Below are 26771 nucleotides of genomic sequence, written 5' to 3' on the forward strand. Positions count from 1 at the left end.
TGGCAGTATTAACTGTCTGTGTAAACTTAACTTAAGCCACGGCGCGGCAGGAAATTGCAGCGACAGCCTGGAGCCAGCACAATGATTTTTACATTGTAGCCACCTAGGACCTAGCGCTGCTGGCTCTCTCTCACAGCCACGAGGTAAGAGCAGTCTGAGTCATGACTTGATTAGCTATTTATGAAGAGCAGCTGCTGGCACTGGCAGCACCATATCTCTCGGAGCAGCAGGGGCACTGCAGGTGCCGCCAGTGGCGCAAGCTTTTGCAGCGCACACACGTCCGTGGTTCAGACGAAACTGGCCACACGGAGGTGTCACGGTGTCACCCCATGGTATGGTGTCACCCGGTGCGGTCCGCACCCCCCGCACCCCCCTAGTGACGCCACTGCGTGTTACAACACAGTCACTATCCCTGAATATTAGATGCAAACACGTTTAGAATTTGGACAAGTGTGTCTGTGCACTGTCGGTGACCTGACCAAAGAGGACACGAAAGAGCTGAAACTGGATCATAAATTCAAAGCTTTTCCGAACAGGGGGCCTCAAATACGTTTGGCCCAGGGCCCCCAAAATCCTTAAGATGTCCCTGTTCCTCGCCCTAGAAGGTCACCCTTATAGGCACTTAATAATGTACACAAAATAATTAGAATATAACCAACGATAGGTTGCTCTAGCCATCCAGTGTCCAGCCGGACAATGGAGTTTTATTTTTACAATTGAGAGAATAAAGTCAGAAATACTTTGAACAGCATAAATAGTGAGGCACAAGCCTGTACCTTTAAAGAACTGGGAAGTGTGGGCGAATGGGGGAACAATACAGAAAATCGAACCAAAACAGAAATACAGGCAAAGACTTTGAGCTTTGGCCACCTGCATTCAGTTTTAAATTACAGCAAGTTTTGACCAAAATTAGATACCACAACAGCTAGGCACAATGGACATTTGTGGTTCTATTTAGAAATGTCACATGGACAGTTATGTTTGTCAATGTCTGAGAAAAGTGTGTTTTTGTTTGGGATAATGTGGTCATTTTTAAAATGTGTTTTATGCAAAAAGGTGTATTATACGGTCAATGCAAAATGCGTTGTCAGCTAATTAAAAATGTGTTCTAAAATGTATTTTCCTTTTGTAGTACATTGACACAATAGATTAGATTTAACAAGACACATCTCCCCCATCCTCCCTTGCTCCACACACACACCCACCCAACTACACTTTTCCCCAGCCCGCTACAGAAATATAGCAATAGCAGGAAGTTACCCATTTAATGCAGTATTTACCAAGAAATGTCCCGAGATCATCGGACGACCCCCGTTCTGTGTTTACTGTGTTTATACTAGGGAGAAGTCAATAATCTTTATTCGGATATTTCATTATCCATAAAAGTACAATTATACACACATAATCTCGTACATGGTCCATCATTATTAGTAGTAAAAATCAGCATTAAAATTTAAAATAAAACATTGTTAGGTTTTCCATTTCAATAACGACAGCAGCAATACTAGAATGGCAATGTGCAAAATGCATTATTTCCCAGGGAGAAGTCATTCAGAAAGAAGAAATGCAGTGTTCACTACCAATTTGCCGTTTTAATTTGTATAGGGGGGCTAAATATCCTTAAAATTAAATGAGCACTGTGAATTATGGGAAATGATTTACAACAAAGACCCACTTTTTTTAGAGTATGATCTTTGAAACCTCTGGCAAACATTAAATAAGGAGGCTTATCCATGTAATATATACGCACTCGCTGATAAAGGTTAAAGTGAAGTTCAGGTTAGATATGCTTGTAGCACATTATATAATGGAATGGGTTAAGGCCGTTGGTTGTTTTAAATGTTAATTATTACTTCTACTTGCCTGGGAAGTAATGTCCTATGCCATGTAGTGATTCCCAAATGAAATGGAGGTACGTTTGGCTACGATATGATAATTTCCGGTGTAATAGTTTTACACCAGCTAGTCAGTTCATTGTGACTATTAAAGAAGTTCACATGATGGAGAAGAAATCATTACCTTTAAGGCAAGTTTTGAATTACATGCTTGTGAAGTTTGATATCCCCTTTGGTTTTGAGTGCTAGCATAACTCCAGCAACAATACCTTCCCTGCACTCTTTAGCATTAGGACTCTCAGGACCGGTTGAAAGTGTTGGTGGTCTTTCCTGAACGGTATCCTGTGACCGGGTAATCTATCATCACGGTCCTGTTGCTCAGACACATGGACACTAGAACTTTGACTTTTGACCACTTGCTGGCACTCTAAAATAATGACATTGCTGCAAATGTGAATCACAGTTTGTCACGAGAGGCTGAGAAACTGGCAAACTATGTACATATCATGGTATACTTGTATACTCTGTAGTAGAAAATCTGTCACTTTGCCCTATTGGCTGATAGTTCTTCACAATGTCTAGGCTAAAATTTGGAGCCTCGATAAAAGGATTTCAACATATGGACCCAGTGTTGTGTACTAAATGTTGTGTGTGGTCTTCTGAATGCTCAGGTGTTGATGTATAGAAGAGAATTTGAACTTTTTTGGCACTGATAACACCAATTCTCTAGCATTGTACCTTTCAGAGATTCAAATGTTTGAATTATTCCTCATCATGATGATGGCAACCATCTGAAATTGATGTTAACATAGCAGTGTATCTTTATGCTCTACAACATTGAACTCGGTTATAAACTACATGCAGTTAGTCTACCTCATTATGTGACCTGAATTTATGCCATCCGTCGACTGCACCATCGACGATGGCCTCATTCTCGCCGACGCTCCCACCGTCGATGACGGTTCCACTCTCGTCGGCACTCCCACCATCGACGACGGTTCTATGCTCGTCGACGCTTCCACTGTCAATGACGACCTCCACTTCGACGACATCATCGTCGACGACAAGTCTTCCGTCGACGACATTGACGACGACATCAACTTTAACATCAGTAATGACAGCTTCTGCTGTTCCTGTGTCTCCTTCCATGGTCATCTCGTCGACGATCACGCGGAAAAGGCCTACTTCACAGCAGGTAACTCCTATTTTGACATCAAAATTGGCGTCTACGCACCAGTCTGTGAGAGGCTACTACCACGACCCTTCATACATTTCTATATTGCCTCCAAGCCATTTTTTGGAAGATTCAGAGGATGATGAACTGTTCAGCCCTGTACGTAGCCCCTCTCAGCTTCATGTTGAATACAAGGAGGATGACGAGGAAGCAGAATATTATGAGCCTTATCAAACAGTGTAAAGGCCCCAAGTTTTATTGCCTAATCAGGAACCAGTGGTGCAGATGCCCGTAGCGTTGGTAGAGGACTTAGCAGCTATGCTCAAAGACTACCATGCTTGTTTTCTGACTGCAGCTGACCCAGTTCAAAGACAGTTCTCAACTCCATCTGTCTTGAATACTTCAAGTTCATCTGTCCCGGCTTTTGGGTCTCAAAATACTGGGTCTCAAAATATTGTACCTGTACCATAAGACCAAGGGCTGCAAGATGATAATGAGGAAACGCTCGCTGAAGAGGGCGAACTCCCTAAATCGCCAACAACCGTGGATGAATGGGAAGATTACGTAATCCCTACACCATCATCACCAGTTCCTCAGGCAGTTGATTCCCACCCGGAGGACATTGGAGGTTTTCATGCAGTCATGGAGAGAGCAGCGACACAATTTCACCTAACGATGCCTGTTAACCATTCCGACTGCTTCCTCTTTGATTTTAAGGATCAGAGCAGGAAATCGGTCCATGCCATTCCTATAATTGACCACATCTGGGAAGAGGGCTTTAAGATTATGACGAACCCTCTATCTGTTCCGGCAATTCTTCCCAGGATTGATAAAAAATACAAGGCTCCGGATGATGCCCCTGTTTCCCTGTCCGGTCTTCCTAGGCCTGAGTCGGTCATCTCTCAGGCTGCTCAGCGCCGTCGAGAAATCCATCGGCACCGATCACTGCGGCTCCGGACAAGGATGGTAGGAAGCTCGACAATATAGGGAAGAGGTTTACCACCATGTCGGGTGCTTCCGTTCGTGCTGCTAACTCATTGGCAATCCTTGGGAGGTATGACTGCCAAATGTGGTCAGATATTGCTCCATACCTTGAGTTTTTATCAGAGGATAAGAAACCGGAGGCGAGAAAAATTCTCCTGGAGGGGGAAAGAGCAGTACCAGAAACTATCGATATTTTCATGGATATAGCCTCCCTAGGATTCCGACAACTGGCCGGGGCGGCGTCCTACATCGCCAGGGTTGGCTTAAATCTACCACTTTCCGCCCCGGAGATTCCAAGCAAAATTCTCGACTTGCCTTTCGATGGGGATGCGCTCTTTGGCAAGCACATCAATGATGCCTTGCAAGATATTAAAAAAGAAACCAACACTGCCAAAGCCCGGGGTGTGCTTCAATACAGGAGGATTACTTTTTGAGGCACCTGTGGCAGAGGATCTTTCTCCTTTAGTGGAAGTTACCAAAAGTACTAACCCCAGTATATTCAGGGCGGATATGGTTTTCAACAACAACAGCAATCTTACAGAGCGCCCCCTACTGCCACTTACAGACAACAGAACAGGAGGAAACAGACCCAACAGGGCAGAGATAATGGTAGGAAACAGTGATGTTTCCCCAAAACTTGCTACAGTTCGGCCACACTTCAACATCAAGATGCCGAACATTACTCATCATTTCGCCAATTGAAAAAGCTGACCTCTGACAAGTGGGCCTTGGAAATAATTAAATTTGGACACACCTTAGAATTTGTCAAACTCCTTCCTCCCCATCCACCTTTAAAGAAGCATCCATCACATCTAGCTCTTCTCAGGAAAGAGGCAAGGAGTATGCTACTAAAAGGAGCTACATAAAAAGTGCCTCGCCCCCAAGTGGGAAGAGGTTTTTACTCCTGTTTCTTTTTAGTCAAGAAAAAGTCGGGAGAATGGAGACCAATCCTAGATCTGAGGAAGCTGAACAAATACCTGCAAAAGAAATCCTTTCACATGGTTACTCTTCAAGAGATTCTACAGCTCGTAGACCATGCAGACTTCATGACATCACTAAATCTGCAGGATGCATACTTCCACTTCCCGATCCATCCAAAACATCGGAAGTTCCATTGTTTTACTGTGGCAGGTGCTCGTTTTCAATTCAAGGTTCTCCCTTTTGCCCTGCGTTCAGCTCTAAGAGTTTTTACAAAATGTGTTGCTCCGGTTGCAGCTCATCTCAGGCTGCAGGAGCTGCAGCTTTTCCCATATCTGGATGATTGGCTAATAAAAGCTCCTTCTTTTCGGCAGGCTTTAGAAGCAATGCACACCTGCCTTCGCATGTTTCAATCTCTGGGGCTGTCTCTCAACTCCCAAAAAACAGTTCTTATTCCGTCTCAAAGGATTCAGGTTCTGGGGGCAGTTTTGGACACTATCCAGGTCAAAGCATCCTTGTCCGCAGAAAGACAATCACATCTGGTTTCCCTAGCGACAGACCTACGAAAAAGAAGGTTTGCTTCTGTGAGGTAGATTAAATCCTTTCTCAGAATGTTGTCCTCTGCAATCCTGTTGGTTCCTCACTCACATCTCAGAATGAGGCCTATCCAAGAACAACTGGCTAGTCAATGGCTTCAAATAACAGGGTGGTTCGACGACCTGATGAGGATAACCCCGGCTCTGCTTTGGTGGCAGCGCTCCAGCAATGTCTTGACCGGGCTTACCTTTCTTTCTCCCCCACCAGAATTCATTTTGACTACAGACGCATCTCTCGAAGGATGGGGTGCACACCTCCAAGATCTCTGCAGAAGAGGGAAATGGTCAAAAGCATTGTCAAGAATGCACATCAACTTCCTGGAGCTTCAAGCTATTTTTCTGGCTCTACAGTCTTTTCTCCCAAGCCTTCAGGGGTCATCAGTTCTCATAAGAACCAACAACACAACTTGCATGCATTACCTAAACAAGCAAGAGGGTACTCGTTCTCACATCCTATCTCAGGAAGCGCAGACCATATGGAAATGGCTCCTTTCTCATTACATTACTATAAAGGTGGACACTTTGAGCAGAACATCAAATTCTTGTCACAAATGGGAACTGGAACAGTCTATGGTGGATCACATTTTTCAGATGTGGGGCAGACCTAACCTGGATCTCTTTGCCTCCAAAACAAATCGCAAATGCCCATTCTATTCTGGTTGGGATCCAGAGAAGGGCACTTGGGGAAACGCCTTCATGATGAGATGGACGGGGATCTTCGCGTACGCTTTCCCTCCCTTTCCATTGACCCCACGGCTTCTAAGAAAACTGAAACTGGAACCGTGTCAAATGATTCTCATTGCCCCACGGTGGCCGTGTCCGCACTGGTTCACAGAGAATCTCCTACACTCGGAATGCAGTCCATTTCGTCTCCTAGTGTCTCCAAATCTATTGATAATGATCAAGGGCCAGATTCTCCACCCGCATCCTGCCCCTCTGCAGCTTTATGCTTGGCTTCTGAGCTCACTGAATTCAAGGAGATAGACTTACCGCAGGACTGTAGGGATATACTTGCTAAAGAAAAAGCTCCTTCTACTCCGAATACCAATTCTCGGAAATGGAAACGTTTCTGTTCTTGGTGCCGTGATAATGATACCCATCCCCTGGACTGTTCTCCGTAGAAGGTTCTTCCCTATCTTCTTTCATTTGCTAAGTCCGGCTCATGTTTTCACATCCGTTAAGCTCCATCTGGCCGCAATCTCAACTTACAGACGTTCTACTAGTGGCCCATCTGTCTGCTCCAACCGTTTGGACAAGCAGTTTTTGAAAGGTTTTTTCAGGGCTTTTCCGCACATCAGAGCTCCTCCCCCTGAATGGAGGCTTAATCTTGTTTTATCTCCGCTCATGAAGCACCCATTTGAACCCGTGCACAAAGCTGAACTTAAATATCTCACCTGGAAAACTGCTCTTTTATTGGCGCTTACCTCTGCTAGGAAAGTCAGCGAAATTCAAGCATTTACTATTAAACAACCATACCTGAGGTTTACCAATGGCTATGTTCTCTTAAGGACAAATCCTACATTCATTCCAAAGGTTCCATCTTCTTTCCATCTTTATGAGCCCATTATTTTACGTACTCTTTTTTCCCAGTCTGTCTACCCGGCTGAGAAGGCCTTACACACTTTGGACATTAAAAGATGCCTTAAATTCGACTTATCACGAACTGTATCCATTCGGAAGTCGGATCAATTGTTTGTATCTTATGGTGGTCAAAAACCAAGTACAGCAGTGACGAAGTCTACAATTGCAAGATGGATTGCATCAGCGATATCATTTTGCCACTTCAAAGCTGGAAGTCCTTTGTCTGTGCAGCCTAAAGCTCATTCCACAAGGGCTGTGTCATCATCGACAGCGCTTTTTGCAGGATTGCCGTTGGAGAAGATTTGCTGTGCTGCAACCTGGAAGAATGTGCACACAGTCACACAACATTACTGTCTGGATTTGACTACAGAAGCTGAGTCAGCTATTGGTCAAGCAGTGTTAAGCAACCTTTTCAAATAAGGTAAGCCTCTTTTGGGAGGTGACCATTTATTTTCATGCTTTTGAATGCTGTCTCTTTTAATTCCTAAATTTTCTAATGCCTCTCTCCAATGATGTGGCATATGTTATAAGTATGTTCACGATTATATTGCGCAAAGTGTCTAATGTGGTCTATATAGTACCCACCATCCGCTAAGGGACTAGGATTTTTTTATTGCTAGCAATTGCTTCCGGCATGTGAATCTATGATTCATATCCCAATTCTGGATAAGAAAATGAGTTACTTACCTGTAACTTCAGTTATCCAGAATTGGTATCACATGCAACCCACCCTCCTCCCCGGAGAGGCTTCCCTTATTACTATGTTATACTTACTGTCACTTGTGCTACGAACATCTGAGGGACTTGCCTCTCTGTGGAGTGTTCAAGAGGGAGCTGGAGCCTGATTGGCTGGGTTCCAAATTTGGTTCTTTTTACAAAAGGACGAGGATAGGCTAGCGTAGTGACTTTATGGTCCATTATAGCCTATTGTATGATATTTTACACTATTGTATATATATTTTATTGTACCGTGAGACTCCCACCTCAACGCAGGGATGATTCAGGCATGTGAATCTCTGGAAAGATAACAAAACTCGATAACTGAAGTTCCAGGTAAGTAACTTGTTTTCGTCTCCACTGGATCTGGCTCTCTGTTGAGGGTATCGTCAACGACTGTGACACAGTCAGTCAAGACAATGCTGGCGACTTTGTCGATGATGGCAGTGATGGTGTCACTGTCGACGGCTGCAGTTAGACTGTCGACCGTTTAGCAGGTTTCATCACCGTTGGCGACTCTTCAACCGTCGCAGACGGTTATACCGTTGACAATCCCATCTACAACTCCGTCGATGAGGGAAAAGGACAATCTGCTTCTAAGGCCGAGTCAGTCTCTTTTGCAGGATTTTTGAAAGATTTCTCCGTTGCCTCCTACTCGTGTCCTGGATTTCTAGGAGTCTTAAGATGATGGTCCTTATGGCCCTGCATACAGTCTCTCACAACTCAGAGTCAAGTGCCACGACTCAGAGGAAGAAGAGGCAATGGACTATCCATCTACTTTTTTGGAGAGGGGTTATTCTTTCTCTGATAGTCTGTAGGAGAGTAGGGTCTGCTTCCTATGGTCACTCCCACTGTTTACTGTGATTCTCTGGTTTTTCGACTTTAGTGTGGCTGTGGGCCTGCTAATCAGACCCACAGACCAGCTGTTCTCTCTCTAAATTGATACCATGTACTTTAGGTACATACCAGATTGGTTACTGGGTCACCCTTGTGAGCCCCTGTATAGTGCACCATAGGTACCCAGGGCATAGGTGCACCCTAGGCCTACCAGGGGCTGCAGCATGTATTGTGCCACCCCTGGTTTGCCTTCCAAACTGACACCACAGGTCTGTTCACACAGCCTGGGTAAGGTGGTGTAATCACCCCTTACTTAGATATAGTATACCTATATCTACCTTTATATATAGTGATTCAGAAAAGGGGGTGGTGATGAACAGAGTGTCTGAATTAAGCAGACCACTCTTACCCAGTCCAAAGATCAGGGCTTGATCCATCACCGTTATTTAGCTCACTGCCCCATCCCAGCTCAGAACCTGGCTATATGCAAATTAGTCTGTCCCTGGCCCAGTGCATCATGGGAACAGGGCAGACCAAACTACCAAGCCAATTCTTCACCAGAAAGGAGACAAGCTTCCGGGGACCGGTTTCTGGCATTTCAGCCGTAGTCGGCCCGGCTTGCTTGAATCCTGATGGAGCAGTGAGCAAGGGACTCATGTCTGAGTATACCCTGCCACACCTTTAGTGGCCAAAAACGATTCAGAAAAGGGGGTGGTGATGAACAGAGTGTCTGAATTAAGCAGACCACTCTTACCCAGTCCAAAGATCAGGGCTTGATCCATCACCGTTATTTAGCTCACTGCCCCATCCCAGCTCAGAACCTGGCTATATGCAAATTAGTCTGTCCCTGGCCCAGTGCATCATGGGAACAGGGCAGACCAAACTACCAAGCCAATTCTTCACCAGAAAGGAGACAAGCTTCCGGGGACCGGTTTCTGCCATTTCAGGCGTCGTCGGCCCGGCTTGCTTGAATCCTGATGGAGAAGTGAGCAAGGGACTCATGTCTGAGTATACCCTTCCACGATTATGGTGGACAAAATGATTCAGAAAAGGGGGTGGTGATGAACAGAGTGTCTGAATTAAGCAGACCACTCTTACCCAGTCCAAAGATCAGGGCTTGATCCATCACCGTTATTTAGCTCACTGCCCCATCCCAGCCCAGAACCTGGCTATATGCAAATTAGTCTGTCCCTGGCTCAGTGCATCATGGGAACAGGGCAGACCAAACTACCAAGCCAATTCTTCACCAGAAAGGAGACAAGCTTCCGGGGACCGGTTTCTGCCATTTCAGGCGTCGTCGGCCCGGCTTGCTTGAATCCTGATGGAGCAGTGAGCTAAAAAACGGTGATGGATCAAGCCCTGATCTTTGGACTGGGTAAGAGTGGTCTGCTTAATTCAGACACTCTGTTCATCACCACCCCCTTTTCTGAATCATTTTGTCCACCATAAGCGTGGAAGGGTATACTCAGATGTGAGTCCCTTGCTCATTGCACCATCAGGATTCAAGCAAGCCGGGCCGACGACGGCTGAAATGCCAGAAACCGGTCCCCGGAAGCTTGTTTCCTTCCCAGTATAAGAATTGGCTTGGTAGTTTGGTTTGCCCTGTTCCCATCATGCACTGGGACAGGAACGGACTAATTTGCATATAGCCAGGTTCTGAGCTGGGATGGTGCAGTGAGCTAAAAAACGGTGATGGATCAAGCCCTGATCTTTGGACTGGGTAAGAGTGGTCTGCTTAATTCAGACACTCTGTTCATCACCACCCCCTTTTCTGTACCTTTATATATAGACACATATACACCTATAAGCCACTCCTATGGTAGGCATGGACAATCCTGGAGGCAGAGTGCTTGGTTTTATGTGAGAGGGTGCCCTAGCATGAGCTGAGCCCCTCTGCAGCTTTCGGAACCATCTCCTTATAGCTGTTCTATGATATAGCCATACCATATACTCTTAAGTGCATTATAATCCTCGCGGTTAATGCTAACTTTGGTTTGACTTTATCAAAACATGTTGTGTAAGGTGTCAAACACTTTGGAATACTACCCACCCATTCTGGCGACGGGGGTAGCATTCCACCCTTCTAGAGGGAAAAGGCATGTAAGTTACTGCTTTACCCGGTTAAAGTTAAACAGAGCCTCAGCATCACAAAATGGATGCTGCTGCCACAGACCCGAGTCTGACCTCCTGTTGATGGACGAAACTCCGGCGGGGGAGGCCTGAACAATAGGGTTCCTGTCCAAGGAGGTGCTGGCACCTCCCCAGACAGGGGTTTTGTTTATTGGGGCAGGGAGGGCTGCATTCAGTGAATGCATCCAGACACTGCCTGGGGCACACAAGGTGCTCCATGCATAGCCCGGTTCAAACTAGTTGCTGGGGCACTCCAGCCCTGCTCTGGCGCGAAACTGGACAAAGGGAAAGGGGTGTAACCACCCCCTTCTCAGGTCCACCCATAGGAGGGACCTAGTCCGGTAATCCAGCCCCCTTTCTTAGTATAAGTATAGGAGCTGTGTCCCCAGGACTTTAGATTATCCTGGACGAATCTTTGAAAGACATAGCTTGGACCTACGACATTCCATTCTGACTGGAAAACGGAAGACATCTCCCTTGTGGTCAAGGAGTGACCACCCTGTGCAAACAGGCACCAACAGCATCTTTGCCGGTCTGCTGTTTCAAGGCTCCCGTCGGAACCCGAAGACTCTGCGACTCAAGAACTGTACTTCCAGACTTCTCTGACCCCAATCCACATCCACAGCAAAGCTGAGACCCGTGGCGTACACAAGAGACGTGGGACCGGACATCTTGGACATCCTGTATTTTGCTACCTGCACTCCTTTCCTGAAGCCTCAGTAAGTTGTGCATTGGGGTACGAGAAGCCCCAGCCCCGAGCACCATTTGCACCTTTTGAGCTCGACGTGTCTTCCCGGTTCCTTGCCCGTTGGCTAGTGAGCCCTGTGAAGACGCCATCTTGAATTTATTTTGCTTTCCTGGTTGCTCCAGGCTTGCCCCAACTTCCCTGAAAAGGAGAAGGGTCACAGACCTTGCTGGTCTACAGCAGAGCCAATCTCGACATCCTGCGTGGGTTGCGGTTGCCAAGGCTTGTTGGGTCCAATCAGGATACCGACACCTCTGTCATCTAGATCCATCGTTGAACAGCTTGAATCCAGCGCCTGGTCATCGCCTGGTCATCGTCGATGCCTCCTGGAACTCGTGGCTGAAGAGACAAACTCACCTTCTTCACCTTCAAGCACCCGACATCGCCTGGTTCCTTCCTGGTACCTTCCTGGTCACTGGTTAGTGACCCAGACTCTGTCCTCTCTGCTTTCAGGTTCTTCAAATCACCGATCCACCCTTGGATCCACCTGAACACTTTTCCTCTGGTCGCCTGCAGCACTTCTTTGCAGCTCTCCACAGAAAACGACGTCGAAACAGACACAAAAAGACACCTATGCACCCGGCTTCCCTGGGTGAGGTAACACGAGTACTCCGGTGCTCCCGTGGGTCTTGACTCTCGAAGTGTCCTAGTTTAAAAGGGTTCCATCCTAGTCCATCCGGAAGTGTCCTTAAATTATCTATTTGTAACTTCTTCGTTTCCCATAGAAAGTCAATGGTAACCCGCGTCTGTGTTTAAACACTGCATGCGTCTCCCGTGGGCCTCCTTCTTCCTAACCTTTGGTTGTTTAGTGTAGCCTCAGCGATTCCACAGGCCCTAGGCCTGCTTTCTAGCTCTCACGTGGTACTTATACCACTTTCTTAGTATATGGTTTGTGAGGGCCCCTAGGGCATAACGTATACTGTGCAACTTATCGTACTGTGTGACTTGTATTATATTTTGACCTCTGACCTCATAAAGAGTGCAGAGGGGTTGTGTTTAGATTAAATACATATATATTTGATATATACCTTATGTGGTGTCCTTTCATTCGGTATTCAAGGTATTATATATGGTAAAACAACTTGCTTAACTCGCCTACTGAAGGCTTAGCCTGAAGACTGCTGGTTCATGCTACCACTAGGATAGCTTTCTATAAGGTTGACTTTACAACCACCATCAATAAGGGTCGATTAGACTGGTGCAAGGTGCCCACTAGAACTAGTGGACATCATATGCCAGGCTAACTTCTCACATCGTCCCAGTGTTCAAAGTTTGGACACACTTCAGGAGCGCTACCCATACAAGGAACAGGAAGAAAATGCTCATAAGTCACTGACCTTAGGTTGATGCTAAAGGATTATTACAAAAGGTTTCCTGAGGCGAACTCTACTGCGCAGCCCCCTCATTCCCAGGAGGTTCCAATGCCTTTTCCTGTGTCGCTGCCTGCGCCCTGTTTCCAAAAAGCAAGACATTTCCTCCACCTGTGCAAATTCATTCACAAACACAGGATGATGATGACCAGCAACTAGAGGAAGGGGAATTGCAGTTGGACCCGGATGTCCATGATGAGTGGAACGAATACATGGCTCCTACTCCACTTTCACCTACTCCGCCTCTAGCCGACTCCCCGCCTGCAGATATAGGCGGGTTCTACGATCTGCTGGAACGCGCTTCTTGGCGCTTTGACCTCCCTATGCCTGCCAAGCGGAGAAGTGTGGTTCAATGGTTAGAGCGGCAGACCCTGATGCAGAGGTCTAGCCCGGGACCAGGGTTCAATTCCCCGCCTCGGCGGGTCTTGGGCTCAAAATTCCACGGACTTGATCATTCTCGCCTCGGTGCCTATTCCAATCATGGAGTCCCACTCTGCAACTCTGGGCAATAGCTTGCTTAATCTTCACAACGGCCCCCACAACGCTAAGGATGCCTGGCCTCCACCTTGGGGGTGCCCAGGAGTGGACACCTCACAGGGAAAGCCAGGATGGGTTCCACAGCGGTATTCGTACAAGCGCCTTGAGACCCTTGCGGGTGAGTAGTGCGCTATACAAGTATCAATTTACAATTTACATTTACAAGCAAACAGAGTGTTTCTTATATGATTTTAGAACCAATGATGCATTGCTACACTCATTCCATTCCTATTGTAGACTACCTATGGCAAGAGGGTCTAAAGTTGATGACGCCAGCTTCTATCCCTGCGGTGGTAACGAAATTGGACAAGAAGTACTGATTGGTCACCCTTGGCCTGATTCGATTATTATGCAGGCTGCTCAGAGGAGTTCTAAAAAATCATTCTTCTCCGTGTGCAGCTCCACCTGACCAGCAAGGGTGCCAACTAGACCATGTCAGTAAAAGGTTCTCCGCTTTGGCAGCCACTGGCATCAAAGCCTCCAACGCCATGGCTCCACAGGAGGAATGACTGCCAGATGTAGTCTGACATCTCTGCCTTACTGGAGTTTCTTCCCGCGGACAAGAAGAAGGAGACAAAGGAACTGTTATCGGAAGGGGAGATAGCCTCTTCCTAGTTGATTGATGTGGCTCTGGATGTTTCATCGACCACCTTCAGGCAGATGGCGGGAGCAGAGGTGGCTGAAAGCTACCACATTCCGCCCTGAGGTTCAGGCCAAGGTATTGGATATGCTGTTCGACAGCAAATTCCTCTTTGGCAAGCATGCGGATGAAGTGCTGCAGTTGATCAAATTGGATATGGATACGGCTAAGTCGCTGACGAATCTGCTGCAGAAAAAGTTTGCTTTCTTCCTGGGGAAGAGGCAGAGATCAATATCTCTCTCGACCTCTGCTCCGGCAACGTTTTCAGCCCTAATATCAGCAGGGTTTTCGTTTTCAGCTTACTTCACAGCCCTTTCGGCAAACCTCAACACCAGTCTACCCTAGAGCAACTGCAAATTGGTGCCCACCGTCAGGGGTAGGGGTTCAACACTTCAACAAGAGACAATGAGGATCTGCAGGCCTCTGCTACCGTAGTCCCACTTCAATTTGGCCCGCTTGTTCCAATTTCTTCAATCAATGGAAACTCATATCTTCTGACAAATGGGTGTTAGACTTATTCCGCCACAGTCACACCCTGGAATTTGTTCAACAACCCCGGAATTTGCCTCCAGGAAGTACTTCCCATTGACATGTACAAGTCCTCAAGCGGGAGGTCAGATTGCTCCTTTCCAAGCAGGCAATCCTTGAGGTGCCACCTGATCAGTGCAGACTGGGGTTCTATTCTCACTTCTTAATAAAGAAAAAGAAGGGGAAATGGATGCAGATAATGGACCAGAGGTCGTTGAACAAGTTCACCTAATCTCAACCTATTCAGGATGTTGTCGCTCCAGGAAATCTTGCTTCTCATGGATGCAGGGGACTACATTTCCTCCTGGATATTCTGGACGCGTATTTCCATGTTCCCATACATCCAAAACATTGTCATTTTCTCAGGTTCGAGGTGGCAGGGCACCATTATCAATTCAAGGTACTACCCTTCGGGTTAAAGTCTGCTCCAAGAGTCTTTACCAAATGCTTAGACACCTTGGCAGCTTTTCTGCGGAGAGACGCTCACCAGGTATTCCCTAATCTGGACGACTGGTTAGTCAAGGCTCCATTACTCCAGGCTGCCAGAAGATCGACAGACGCCTGAGTTCTACTCTCACTCCCTGGGTCTTAGAATCAACCGGGAAAAGTCCTCTCCGGCTCCTTTGAGGTCGATAGCATTCCTAGGAGAAAAATCTGGATACCAAATTAACAAAAAAAACGCTTCCCAACAAAAGAAAGGATATTTTGCCTCCAGAAAATAGTACAATGCCTGTCCACAAAAAGGTGCGTTTCAGTAAGGACATAAAAATCAATGCTAGGGATGATGTCGTCCTGCATAACGCTGATTCCGCACTGTTGCCTAAGAATGAAGCCTCTCCAGGAGCAGCGCGGTGCTCAATGGACTCAATCTCGATGCTCATTCGAAAACATAATTTCAATCACATCAGTGATTACTTCAGCAGTGTACTGGTGGGCAGTCAGAGACAACCTTTTCTAAGGTTTTTCCTTCCTCACAACAAAGCCAATGTTGGTAATGATGCTGGACGCTTCCATGGACGGGTGGGGTGCCCACCTGCAGGAATTACAGATTCATGGAAGGTGGTCAGCCCAGGAAGCACAGTGTCAAATAAATATCTTGGAATTGAAAGCAGTTTTTCTGGGCCTCCAAGCATTCCTGTTGAAGTACACAGTTTCAGAAATGCGAGTGAGTGATGAACAGTAAGACGAGTGGCCCGAGGAAAAAGACTAGAGCGCAAACTCGGCACTTCATCTTAGTTTTAGTTATGCATTAGCAAGATAATTTTCTGATCAATAGTTTGAAGAGCTGCATAAGATAAGAACTTGTCAATCTCCTATGAGGCTAAAAAACCAAACTTGGATCTCTTTATGACTTGTAGTTTTCAATACCAGCTATGCACCTGACACTACTGATATCTAAAAAAAAGAAAACGAAGTTCTTGTGTAATCATGCTCCCGAAAATAGTTATTTAAATAGGTATTTTCTCAAGAAAGGAGATTTTCTGGCTTTATTAGATCTTGAGAGTACCTATTTTAAGTCAATAATTCTGGCAAAATATTGTAGGTGTCTTCATTTTATGGTGGTAGGTTGTACTTTTGGGGTGAAGTCGGCACCACGAGTTTTCTCCAATGAATAGCAGTGGTAGTGGCTGTTATTCGTAGCAAGGGTTGTGTAGTAACTTTATCAGAGGTCTGGTTGGACATGGAACCCACTTTTGAAGAAACCTTGTGTGTATGCGCAGGCCAACAGTAAGCACATTTTCAAAGTTGGGTCCGATATCAATATTGAAAATGTATTTCCAAATCCAACCAAAACTTTGTATTTCTGGGCGTTTGAGTTTGCACCAAGAAAGGGCAGAGGCAACACGCTAATATGGTTAGCTTCTAAAAGAAGTAGTCTGTACTGTCAAGGATCTATTGGAAAGCATGTTGTCATTCATACCTAAAGCTTCAATGTCGCCTCCGCATGAAGACCATTCAAGGGCCGTTCCACTTGTAGTGGGAGCAAGTAAGCAGAGATGAAGACAATATAGTTGTAGTTACACCCAACATGAAGAGGGATTTGTAATGGTTTGTATTAGTGGAAGATGGACACATTTTAACAGAGGAAAACCCCAAGTTTACGTGACAATAGACGCCTCCTTTTTGCGATTACGGTGCGCATGTACAAATGTGCTCAGGGTGTTCAGACTGGCTTTGGAGGCTCTTTTACAGAGTGGGAGGGACTCATAAGTTATGATGTGAACCCGAAAACACCACTACCATATTCACAAGCAGGGAAGATCAATTTCTCTACTGTTATCTCAAGAATCTCATAGCTGTGGCTCTGGGCTATCAAATACAACTTGAAGCTTTCATCGGATTATGTTCTGAGTATAAATAACAACTTAGAGGAATGACTCAGTAGACTGAAGACAGACAACCGAGAATGAGAGCTATACAGAAAGCATTAGGAGCTGCTATTTCAAACATCAAAACACTCCAGTAGGATATGTTTGCAAGTGACCAAAATGCCAAAAATACTACAGTTTGTGAGCAGGTGGCCCTGGTCGGGATCTCAAGTAATGGCTTTTGCAGTGAATGGGGTCAAAAAGTTTCTGTATGCATTTATGCCTATTCCTCTGGTACAAAGGGTGGTGTGCAAGATAAGAAGAAAAGTGCTAAGTAATTCTAGTTGCAAAAAACACAGTTGATGGACAGAATGTAGAACAATGTCATACATTCACCCCAGTACAAGGATCTGGGCCTAGCTCCATCGTTTTTTTGCACTCCACACCACCCTGGGTTAGACACTGGCTATATGCAAATCAGCTCTGACCCTGTGCCTCATGGGAACAGTCCAGTCCGAACTACCAAGCCATGTCTTTCCCAGACCGGAATCAAGCATCCAAGGACCGGTTTCTGGCTATCAGCCTTCATCAGCCTGGATAGCTTGACTCCAGTGATGTGGAGAGCCTGGGACTCACGTCTGAGCATACCCAGCCCACTCGGGGTGAAAATTGCAAAAAACACAGTTGATGGACAGAATGTAGAACAATGTCATACATTCACCCCAGTACAAGGATCTGGGCCTAAATCCATCGTTTTTTTGCACTCCACACCACCCTGGGTTAGACACTGGCTATATGCAAATCAGCTCTGACCCTGTGCCTCATGGGAACAGTCCAGTCCGAACTACCAAGCCATGTCTTTCCCAGACCGGAATCAAGCATCCAAGGACCGGTTTCTGGCTATCAGCCTTCATCAGCCTGGATAGCTTGACTCCAGTGGTGTGGAGAGCCTGGGACTCACGTCTGAGCATACCCAGCCCACTCGGGGTGAAAATTGCAAAAAACACAGTTGATGGACAGAATGTAGAACAATGTCATACATTCACCCCAGTACAAGGATCTGGGCCTAAATCCATCGTTTTTTTGCACTCCACACCACCCTGGGTTAGACACTGGCTATATGCAAATCAGCTCTGACCCTGTGCCTTATGGGAACAGTCCAGTCCGAACTACCAAGCCATGTCTTTTCCAGACCGGAATCAAGCATCCAAGGACCGGTTTCTGGCTATCAGCCTTCATCAGCCTGGATAGCTTGACTCCAGTGGTGTGGAGAGCCTGGGACTCACGTCTGAGCATACCCAGCCCACTCGGGGTGAAAATTGCAAAAAACACAGTTGATGGACAGAATGTAGAACAATGTCATACATTCACCCCAGTACAAGGATCTGGGCCTAAATCCATCGTTTTTTTGCACTCCACACCACCCTGGGTTAGACTCTGGCTATATGCAAATCAGCTCTGACCCTGTGCCTCATGGGAACAGTCCAGTCCGAACTACCAAGCCATGTCTTTCCCAGACCGGAATCAAGCATCCAAGGACCGGTTTCTGGCTATCAGCCTTCATCAGCCTGGATAGCTTGACTCCAGTGGTGTGGAGAGCCTGGGACTCACGTCTGAGCATACCCAGCCCACTCGGGGTGAAAATTGCAAAAAACACAGTTGATGGACAGAATGTAGAACAATGTCATACATTCACCCCAGTACAAGGGTCTGGGCCTAAATCCATCGTTTTTTTGCACTCCACACCACCCTGGGTTAGACACTGGCTATATGCAAATCAGCTCTGACCCTGTGCCTCATGGGAACAGTCCAGTCCGAACTACCAAGCCATGTCTTTCCCAGACCGGAATCAAGCATCCAAGGACCGGTTTCTGGCTATCAGCCTTCATCAGCCTGGATAGCTTGACTCCAGTGGTGTGGAGAGCCTGGGACTCACGTCTGAGCATACCCAGCCCACTCGGGGTGAAAATTGCAAAAAACACAGTTGATGGACAGAATGTAGAACAATGTCATACATTCACCCCAGTACAAGGATCTGGGCCTAAATCCATCGTTTTTTTGCACTCCACACCACCCTGGGTTAGACACTGGCTATATGCAAATCAGCTCTGACCCTGTGCCTCATGGGAACAGTCCAGTCCGAACTACCAAGCCATGTCTTTCCCAGACCGGAATCAAGCATCCAAGGACCGGTTTCTGGCTATCAGCCTTCATCAGCCTGGATAGCTTGACTCCAGTGGTGTGGAGAGCCTGGGACTCACGTCTGAGCATACCCAGCCCACTCGGGGTGAAAATTGCAAAAAACACAGTTGATGGACAGAATGTAGAACAATGTCATACAACCACCCCAGTACAAGGATCTGGGCCTAAATCCATCTTTTTTTTTGCACTCCACACCACCCTGGGTTAGACACTGGCTATATGCAAATCAGCTCTGACCCTGTGCCTCATGGGAACAGTCCAGTCCGAACTACCAAGCCATGTCTTTCCCAGACCGGAATCAAGCATCCAAGGACCGGTTTCTGGCTATCAGCCTTCATCAGCCTGGATAGCTTGACTCCAGTGGTGTGGAGAGCCTGGGACTCACGTCTGAGCATACCCAGCCCACTAGGGGTGAAAATTGCAAAAAACACAGTTGATGGACAGAATGTAGAACAATGTCATACATTCACCCCAGTACAAGGATCTGGGCCTAAATCCATCGTTTTTTTGCACTCCACACCACCCTGGTTTAGACACTGGCTATATGCAAATCAGCTCTGACCCTGTACCTCATGGGAACAGTCCAGTCCGAACTACCAAGCCATGTCTTTCCCAGACCGGAATCAAGCATCCAAGGACCGGTTTCTGGCTATCAGCCTTCATCAGCCTGGATAGCTTGACTCCAGTGGTGTGGAGAGCCTGGGACTCACGTCTGAGCATACCCAGCCCACTCGGGGTGAAAATTGCAAAAAACACAGTTGATGGACAGAATGTAGAACAATGTCATACATTCACCCCAGTACAAGGATCTGGGCCTAAATCCATCGTTTTTTTGCACTCCACACCACCCTGGGTTAGACACTGGCTATATGCAAATCAGCTCTGACCCTGTGCCTCATGGGAACAGTCCAGTCCGAACTACCAAGCCATGTCTTTCCCAGACCGGAATCAAGCATCCAAGGACCGTTTTCTGGCATATCAGCCTTCATCAGCCTGGATAGCTTGACTCCAGTGGTGTGGAGAGCCTGGGACTCACGTCTGAGCATACCCAGCCCACTCGGGGTGAAAATTGCAAAAAACACAGTTGATGGACAGAATGTAGAACAATGTCATACATTCACCCCAGTACAAGGATCTGGGCCTAAATCCATCGTTTTTTTTCACTCCACACCACCCTGGGTTAGACACTGGCTATATGCAAATCAGCTCTGACCCTGTGCCTCATGGGAACAGTCCAGTCCGAACTACCAAGCCATGTCTTTCCCAGACCGGAATCAAGCATCCAAGGACCGGTTTCTGGCTATCAGCCTTCATCAGCCTGGATAGCTTGACTCCAGTGGTGTGGAGAGCCTGGGACTCACATCTGAGCATACCCAGCCCACTCGGGGTGAAAATTGCAAAAAACACAGTTGATGGACAGAATGTAGAACAATGTCATACATTCACCCCAGTACAAGGATCTGGGCCTAAATCCATTGTTTTTTTGCACTCCACACCACCCTGGGTTAGACACTGGCTATATGCAAATCAGCTCTGACCCTGTGCCTCATGGGAACAGTCCAGTCCGAACTACCAAGCCATGTCTTTCCCAGACCGGAATCAAGCATCCAAGGACCGGTTTCTGGCTATCAGCCTTCATCAGCCTGGATAGCTTGACTCCAGTGGTGTGGAGAGCCTGGGACTCACGTCTGAGCATACCCAGCCCACTCGGGTGAAAATTGCAAAAAACACAGTTGATGGACAGAATGTAGAACAATGTCATACATTCACCCCAGTACAAGGATCTGGGCCTAAATCCATCGTTTTTTTGCACTCCACACCACCCTGGGTTAGACACTGGCTATATGCAAATCAGCTCTGACCCTGTGCCTCATGGGAACAGTCCAGTCCGAACTACCAAGCCATGTCTTTCCCAGACCGGAATCAAGCATCCAAGGACCGGTTTCTGGCTATCAGCCTTCATCAGCTTGGATAGCTTGACTCCAGTGGTGTGGAGAGCCTGGGACTCACGTCTGAGCATACCCAGCCCACTCGGGGTGAAAATTGCAAAAAACAGTTGATGGACAGAATGTAGAACAATGTCATACATTCACCCCAGTACAAGGATCTGGGCCTAAATCCATCATTTTTTTGCACTCCACACCACCCTGGGTTAGACACTGGCTATATGCAAATCAGCTCTGACCCTGTGCCTCATGGGAACAGTCCAGTCCGAACTACCAAGCCATGTCTTTCCCAGACCGGAATCAAGCATCCAAGGACCGGTTTCTGGCTATCAGCCTTCATCAGCCTGGATAGCTTGACTCCAGTGGTGTGGAGAGCCTGGGACTCACGTCTGAGCATACCCAGCCCACTCGGGGTGAAAATTGCAAAAAACACAGTCGATGGACAGAATGTAGAACAATGTCATACATTCACCCCAGTACAAGGATCTGGGCCTAAATCCATCGTTTTTTTGCACTCCACACCACCCTGGGTTAGACACTGGCTATATGCAAATCAGCTCTGACCCTGTGCCTCATGGGAACAGTCCAGTCCGAACTACCAAGCCATGTCTTTCCCAGACCGGAATCAAGCATCCAAGGACCGGTTTCTGGCTATCAGCCTTCATCAGCCTGGATAGCTTGACTCCAGTGGTGTGGAGAGCCTGGGACTCACGTCTGAGCATACCCAGCCCACTCGGGGTGAAAATTGCAAAAAACACAGTTGATGGACAGAATGTAGAACAATGTCATACATTCACCCTAGTACAAGGATCTGAGCCTAAATCCATCGTTTTTTTGCACTCCACACCACCCTGGGTTAGACACTGGCTATATGCAAATCAGCTCTGACCCTGTGCCTCATGGGAACAGTCCAGTCCGAACTACCAAGCCATGTCTTTCCCAGACCGGAATCAAGCATCCAAGGACCGGTTTCTGGCTATCAGCCTTCATCAGCCTGGATAGCTTGACTCCAGTGGTGTGGAGAGCCTGGGACTCACGTCTGAGCATACCCAGCCCACTCGGGGTGAAAATTGCAAAAAACACAGTTGATGGACAGAATGTAGAACACTGTCATACATTCACCCCAGTACAAGGATCTGGGCCTAAATCCATCGTTTTTTTGCACTCCACACCACCCTGGGTTAGACACTGGCTATATGCAAATCAGCTCTGACCCTGTGCCTCATGGGAACAGTCCAGTCCGAACTACCAAGCCATGTCTTTCCCAGACCGGAATCAAGCATCCAAGGACCGGTTTCTGGCTATCAGCCTTCATCAGCCTGGATAGCTTGACTCCAGTGGTGTGGAGAGCCTGGGACTCACGTCTGAGCATACCCAGCCCACTCGGGGTGAAAATTGCAAAAAACACAGTTGATGGACAGAATGTAGAACAATGTCATACATTCACCCCAGTACAAGGATCTGGGCCTAAATCCATCGTTTTTTTGCACTCCACACCACCCTGGTTTAGACACTGGCTATATGCAAATCAGCTCTGACCCTGTGCCTCATGGGAATAGTCCAGTCCGAACTACCAAGCCATGTCTTTCCCAGACCGGAATCAAGCATCCAAGGACCGGTTTCTGGCTATCAGCCTTCATCAGCCTGGATAGCTTGACTCCAGTGGTGTGGAGAGCCTGGGACTCACGTCTGAGCATACCCAGCCCACTCGGGGTGAAAATTGCAAAAAACACAGTTGATGGACAGAATGTAGAACAATGTCATACATTCACCCCAGTACAAGGATCTGGGCCTAAATCCATCGTTTTTTTGCACTCCACACCACCCTGGGTTAGACACTGGCTATATGCAAATCAGATCTGACCCTGTGCCTCATGGGAACAGTCCAGTCCGAACTACCAAGCCATGTCTTTCCCAGACCGGAATCAAGCATCCAAGTAATTCTAGTGGCTTCCAATTGGCCTCAGAACCAACAGTACGTGGAGTTGTGGAACATGTCTATTCAAACACCGATTCCTTTCAAACCAGGTGTGCAATTGTTGTCTGGGATCAAGGGACAAATACTTCACCACCATTCCCCATTTATCACTCTGGCTAACAACCTGGCTCATCAAGACTTAGAACTTGGTTTAACTCATCATACATGAAGGTTGTAAGCAGATATTTATAGAAGCGAGAGCACCAGACATATGCCTTAAAATGGAAAAGTAATACACTATGGGCAAGAATGCAGAATTTGGATCCTATTGATATGTCCTTGTACAGTTTTTAGCTCACCTCCTAAAACTAGGCAAATCAAGTTTTGAATGCGCCTCAAGCAAAGCCCACCTCACATCGACTACAAGATACCTCCGAAGAACAGATTAGTCACCTTTTCTTTTTTCAAGGCTCATTGAGGATTTCATGAACGGTTTAAATTTGAAATCCAGACTCTTGCTGTTTTGGGAGCTCAATTCTATTATAATTGCGCCAATGAGACCTTCCTTATAGCCAAATCATAGGGTATCTATAAAGCATCTTTCACGGAAAGCAGCTATTTACATTTTTTTTTAAATAGCAATAGCATCAAATAAGAGAGGGTGTGAATTACCAGGGCCATCTTGTAAAGAAGTACAATTCCAATTCTAGAAGTAAATTTTCAGTTCTTCAAGTTCTGTAGCTATGAATCTCCTAGGTTCATATCAAAAGATTTGACAGGATTCCATTTGAATCAGAACATTATTTTCAAATCCTGGCATTGCAGCAAACGAGACAGTTCATTCTCTGGACATTAAAGATGTGTTTAGTTGTAGCTACAAAAGACCAAGTATGTTCGTCTACTGGACCTGCTTATTCATAGCTTGTGGCCCTTAAAAGAAGGGTAGACATTAAACAGAAGTCTCTAGCTAAATGGAGTGTGTCATTTATAACACAGGCACACATCTCTATCAACAAACCATTTTCTGGAAATATTAAGGCACATTCATCAGGAATTATGGCAGCCACAGCTGGTCTCATTGCAGTAGTCTCACTTAAAGAAATCTGCATAGTAGTGAACAATGCACGCTTTCATAAAGCATTACTGCCTTGATATTCTCTCGAGAAATTAATCAGCGATGGGAAGGGCAGTGCTACGGAAACATTTGTTATAAGCTGCGCCTCATTGTTACCTTCCAATATTTATTGTATAACTGCTTTGCTAATCTTGATTCAAACAAGTGAAACATAGGACACCTATGAAAGATCCATTGCTGTAGAAGGAAAAGAGTGGCTTACCTGTAACTGCTATTCTCTAACACAGATGTCTTTCATAGATTAACGTATGACTTGCCTTCCTTCTCTTTCATGAGGCTCTAGATTAACCTCTTGTACACCATAATGAGCTACAAAAATATGGCAGTTGGAAGGCTCTTTTGGGGAAGAGCTTTAGGTCCTGGCACCAGAGTAGCCGACGTTCGGGTCACATAATGAGGTTGACTAATTGCATGTAGTCCACAGCGGAGATGAATTATTGAATGTAAAGGTACACTTCTATGTTCACATTGATTACAGAGGGTTCTTAGCCTGAGGTTAGGGAGTCATTCACACCTGTTCGCTGGTTAAAGATACCAGTGCTTGATTACTACGTTTACTTGCGAGTAGTGCTTTCCCCTGCCAGTTGGCTCTACCAGAGACGAGAAGATGTGCTCCTTTGTACTTAATACAGCTCTTTGGAAGCAACATTGTGCAGTACTGTGTCTCTCTTCATCTAGCTCAACAGTTTGAGACACAGACTTCCATTGTGAGAACAGTGACTAAGCGCCTGATTATGAGTTGCTCGTAATATTCCGACCCATGCGTAACCTCAGGTTAATGCATGGGTCGGAATTTCAAGTTTTAAAGTATTTAACGCATAACTATCGGATGCATTTAATAACGCCACATTCATTAAATTTCGTTGTGTTAAACCCCCCATAAACTCGTAATAGGTGTTATGCATTGCACCCAATAAATAGTATACCCTGTGGTATCATTATTTATCAGGGGCGATAAATAACGCCTTTGCTTGTAATCGGGCCCTTAGATTTTAGTATATTTTGGGTCATATCTAAACTCCAGAAAGTTGTAGGACTTCCTGGTTGTCTTTGTCTCCTAATTTTCACTCCCCTACTTTCCAGAAAAAAAGATTCACTGTCTCCCGGATTAACATTGGACTTCTGCCCCTTGCTACTTCTTGATTATCATACAAAATAAATAATTTGGTTATCATATGAGAGTGTAGTAGTACTTGAACCTCTGAAAAAAAACGGTGGTAAATAACAGCATCCTCATTGGGCATTGTTCCATTAATCATTGACTGCTTTACAGCCCACAAAAAAAGGCTTCACACATGCTCCAACCATACATGCCATTAAAAAAGTGTAGGAAACCGGCAGGGATGGCTGATGACACATGCGTATGAGCGACCCTGCTTGCGCTGTTTCGCAGTAGCAAGTGGCATATCATTTGGAGAATTGTTCCATAGTCTAACTGGTGCAGACATTCTCAAACAGTTGTGAAAAAGGCAGATTAACACAATTGCACCTGAAGCACCTTGAAGGTAATATTTTCAACCAATGTGGCATCTTTTCTTATTTGATACTGGAGAGGAATATTAACCTCCTCTCTTTTATTTGCAACTAATGTTGCTAAAACTTATTTTCAGCTTGAAACCAATGAGACGGAACCTGGTAGAATCTATTTTGCTGTCTTTGGAGCATAAAAAAACACACAAATATGATTCTGACATGTTCATGATCATCCACACTGTTTTCGTAGTGTGAGCGATCTTTATTGATAGTGAATTGAAATTATTACTTATATTCTGCCCAAGGGCGTCTAGGCGTTGCAAGTGCAACTTGTTTTTGGGCTTTATTGGCAATAACATAATTTGAGTCATTAGCAGCAAGTAACATACATTTTTACTTGAAAGATATCAGTTTTAGTTGCTGTCAGATTAGAAAGGCAAGTAAGCAACACACACCCTCTGGCATCTAGTTTGGGGTTTCAAACGATGAAATTGGTAATTGGAATACAAGCTTTAATTGCTGTTCATGTCTACATATGTTTGAAGTATAATCTTCCCTTTTCTCTCTCGGCAATACACTTCAAAGCCAGGAGGAATTACCAGCTTTGAACATCACATGGGCTCTGAGTTGTAAAACCAACTAAAGATGGCATAGCAGATGTTAGCCATGATGTTTTCTTACTTATAGAGGACATACCCATTGGAAAGTGGCCTTCTACTGCACCCTTAGCTGTTTTAGTCTTTGTTTTTAGAATGATTCTCAATTCACTGAGCCTCCCCCCAAAAATGAAATCCATGTCCACTGTATTCAAGATAAGACCGCTCCAGTCCCCTTTTAATTTTTTTAGGCTTGTTCCTATGGAGACATTATGCCTAGAAATATTGTGGGCAGCTCCACCCCTACCTCCATTTTGTAAGTAAACTAGTATGGAACCAGCATGTGTGGAAAAAATCGATCATATGTCTTCGACATCACCATATGTAGTTTAGGCAAATATTCTGATATCATTAATGTGTGATGATCTTCTCATAAATTGCGTTTTGGAACTAAATGGCAAACAATACTACAATTATAAGTAATTTTTTTAAATAAGTCTGCGCCCTTGGACCAGTGTTTTATTTCACAGTCAGCGTTTTTATTTGCTGTGGATTGCAAACTTCTCTTTATGCTTTTTCACAATTTGAATCAGTCTTCAA

At 45.8% G+C, this 26771-nt stretch overlaps 1 protein-coding gene across 1 annotated transcript in view; it reads left to right on the plus strand.

Moving 5' to 3' along the window:
- SLX4 (SLX4 structure-specific endonuclease subunit) overlaps positions 1-26771 on the plus strand; it is a 495651-nt gene that overhangs the window by 196446 nt on the left and 272434 nt on the right. The gene's annotated exons all lie outside the window — the stretch shown is intronic.

Source organism: Lissotriton helveticus, chromosome 10 (assembly GCF_964261635.1).
Source record: "Lissotriton helveticus chromosome 10, aLisHel1.1, whole genome shotgun sequence".
Classification (NCBI taxonomy): Eukaryota; Metazoa; Chordata; class Amphibia; order Caudata; family Salamandridae; genus Lissotriton; species Lissotriton helveticus.